Source organism: Coregonus clupeaformis, unplaced genomic scaffold (genome assembly GCF_020615455.1).
Source record: "Coregonus clupeaformis isolate EN_2021a unplaced genomic scaffold, ASM2061545v1 scaf0371, whole genome shotgun sequence".
NCBI lineage: Eukaryota > Metazoa > Chordata > Actinopteri > Salmoniformes > Salmonidae > Coregonus > Coregonus clupeaformis.
The window spans coordinates 1-3,667 of record NW_025533826.1 but is presented as its reverse complement, the minus strand read 5'-3'; the positions used below and the strand labels follow the sequence as shown (position 1 = coordinate 3,667).

The following is a 3,667-nucleotide window of genomic DNA, read 5'->3' as shown; positions in this document are numbered from 1 at the left end:
TTCCAACCGCCGTGTCTTTGTGAGATGCAGTGTGAGTGAACGGATGATCTCCGCATGTGTAGTTCCCACCATAAAGCATGGAGGAGGTGGTGTTATGTTGTGGGGGTACTTTGCTGCTGACACTGTCTGTGATTTATTTAGAATTCAAGGCACACTTAACCAGCATGGCTACCACAGTATTCTGCAGCGATACGCCATCCCATCTGGTTTGGGCTTAGTGGGACTATCATTTGTTTTTTAACAGGACAATGACCCAACACACCTCCAGGCTGTGTAAGGGCTATTTTACCAAAAAGGTGAGCGATGGAGTGCTGCATCAGATGACCTGGCCTCCACAATCCTCCGACCTCAACCCAATTGAGATGGTTTGGGATAAGTCGGACGGCAGAGTGAAGGAAAAGCAGCCAACAAGTGCTCAGCATATGTGGGAACTCCTTCAAGACTGTTGGAAAAGCATTCCAGGTGAAGCTGGTTGAGAGAATGCCAAGAGTGTGAAAAGCTGTCATCAAGGCAAACGATGGCTATTTGAAGAATCTCAAATATAAAATATATTTAGAATTGTGTAAGACTTTTTTGGTTACTACATGATTCCGTATGTGTTATTTCATAGTTTTGATGTCTTCACTATTATTCTACAATGTAGAAAACAGTTCAAATAAAGAAAACCCCTTGAATGAGTAGGCGTGTCCAAACTTTTGACTGGTACTGTATATATCTGTATAATGTATATCTACATAAAACAAAACAGTTGGGAATGAGCGGTGATGAGGATGCTAGAAGGACTCCGGTTGGTGCGTTGGAGATGGGGGTGTGTCTGTGGGAGAGGCCACTCCCACTACCCCCTGTCCATCAGGACTGAGAAGACCCAGCAGGTCCTCGTCCATCTGCTCCAGTTCACTTTGGTCCAAAATCTCAAAGTCCTCTTCCTCGGGTCGGTACAAACGTGTCGTCCGGCATCTCCTCGGCACTCCTCTCCTCGGTCTCCGCAGTGACCGCATCCTGGTCCTTTTCTGCCTCGGCGACAGGGCGGGGGGGCTTTCCAGGGCGCTGGGGGCGTGTCGGTGGGCAGGAAATCTGCAATGGAGGGGCCCTTGCTGGCCTCAGTGGAGCGCAGCAGGGCCGACAGAGTGTTCTGCACCACGGTGGAGATTGCCGTGTTCACGATCTCCTCACTCAGGGCTTCCAGTGACTGCCTCGGGGCCTGGGACTCCCTTTCCCCCATCCACCACCTCCTCCACTCTCCCAGCCCCCCAGCAGTGGTCCCTGGTCCCCACCTGGCGGCCGTCTATGTCCGTTGAAGTGTGTGTTGACAAAGTGGAGCGGGGAGGCCAGGTGCTGGATGAGGAGGCTGGCCGGGCTCATGGGCTCCCCCTTCGAGGGCTCTCCTCCCCCAGCCGCAGCCCCGTGCCCTTGGCCCTGACTGGGGCCCCGTAACGGGAAGTGGAGGAGGCTGTGCTCGATGGAGGGGAACTCGTCAACTGAGGGGAATTCAGGCAGGTCCCTTAGGAAGGCCTCCTCTGGGTCACTGTGCACACTCTGCTGGTCCAGGTCTAAACAGTCACAGGAGAGGGAGAGGATGGGGTTAAAGGTAGTCAGCGATGCATGAAGTAAATCGCAATATTGGGTTGCCTTCTAAGAGTGTGAATCGCAAGGCTGAACTTGGTCCAGCAGCTGTCACATTGCAGCAGCGTGAAGCTCACCTGCACATGGCCAGATCTTTTTTGCGAGTGAAGATCTACAATATCTGCAGTTCATCCTGCTGCTTGTGGCAACGCCATGTCGCTGAGTCTCAGTTTAATATGCAGAGAAAATGTCATTCTAATATATAGTGAATGAGGAAGGAGTCAACAGCACATCAAAATAATGACAAATCAAAATTTGCTAGTGCCAATATTTGATTCACATGATTTGGACTGTGGAACACATGCTGCTCAATTATAGAAATCCCTGCAGTCCAATTCTGTCCTTTCTCCTCCGCACACATGTAAAAGCATCAGATTGATGTAAGAGGTATGTCTCACCTTGGGTTATATGCTAGGGAAGGGCATTTGAAATTATTTCACTATTAGAATAATATATTTCTTTCGGATAGTCAAAATACAATGTTTGAAAGATTGTTTTTTAAACTTCAATGGAGACTTGCTCGTGTAACTCGAGAGAGAGCTTGTGTGCTGTGCTCTGCTTGGAAGGGTGGGGGAGAGGGGAGCAGGGGCCGGTATGTGTGACACGGAGGGAGAGAGAGAGAAAGTTGCCAAAACCAACTCGCGCTAGTTAGACAAACTTGTTGCTACCATAGGTTATCTATCATACCATCTGCTAGTGCCAGTCTTGAATGCATCAAATCTTTGTAAAAAAAGCTAGCTAGCTACAGTAGCCAGCTAAGTTAGCCAGCTAGCTAACTAAAGTAGCAAGGCTAATTGATGCATCCTTGTCTACAACAACTCCATTCATATGAAACAGCCTACCCGTTGTTGATCATTATAGCCTAATTCCATTTAGCATTAATTAGAAATCTCCTACTTCACTTGCTTCACATGGAGCCTCTAACGGTGGTGCCGCTTTGATTGACCGACAATAACAACAAGCTAACGTGTGTAGGCTACCGGTGCGCCTTTTTTTTAATGGTGCAAAACATTTTGCTATGGTTTGCACTAATGAATACACCCCATTCCATTTCTTTTAAATCCATCAATGGACGTGAACAAGTGGCGCAGGACAGATACTTGGGAGGCAGGGCCTGTTGTGCTTGGGTAACTACCTTCAGAGACGTCTGTGAGCTGTGGGGTGGTAGCTCTGGATACGGAGAACCCTCCACTCTCCAAAATGGATGCTTCCTCGTCAGACAGCTCCGAGTCGGGTGATGGCCATTGCCAGGGCTGTGGTCTTTGCATCCACCTGACCAATGACATAGCACAATTCAATTACATTTTCATTGTTCTTTAGTGAAAGGCTCTCGACAGAACCTATACTAGAGCCCAATTAAGGTTATTACAAAGTCAAGCCATAATATTGTCTTATCCTCTCAATTGTGAGGAAATGTCAACATTCAAATATTAATTGAACCACATTCTGTAAAAAACTAAAACAAAATATTTAGCCTTTCATTGAGGGGAATATCTTGGTTGAGTCAGAATAATCTCTCATTCCTCCTGAAGTGTGCGCTTGTTCTATTCCAGACATAAGCATTGGATTTATAGGCATGGGCTAGAGGGAGTTTCCATTACCATTAATTTCCTTTCAAATCCATAAGGGAGAGTGAACATGTGCACACTTCGGGAGAAAGGAAAGATTATTGGGATGCAACACTAGTGTAATTCTGAATCAGACAAACAATTGAATCAGCAAATTATTAATTGACTAGCCCAAGGAATATGGTCGCTGGATCTTTCCCCCAGCCATCTCTCTTGTACGACACTACATTAGTGCACAACCCTCCAGGGTCACGAGGACTGCGGTTAATCCCATCACTTCTCATCTCCCACTCTAACATACCACTGCTACCCCAATGGCCTAATGACCACTGACCACACAGTCTTGTTTAACTAGCCTTGTGGGGGGACACAATTGATCCTATTCAAAATCCTATTTTCCCTAACCAATGTTCCTTCTAAGCTGTGCACGGGGCGCAGTAGCCAGGGGGACCTGATCAGGGGACCTGATCTGTGCT

At 47.4% G+C, this 3,667-nt stretch overlaps 1 pseudogene; it reads right to left on the bottom strand.

The window, feature by feature from the left end:
- Nucleotides 1–648: 648 nt before the first annotated feature.
- On the bottom strand, nt 649–2,895 carry LOC123484616 (annotated as a pseudogene).
- Nucleotides 2,896–3,667: the final 772 nt, after the last annotated feature.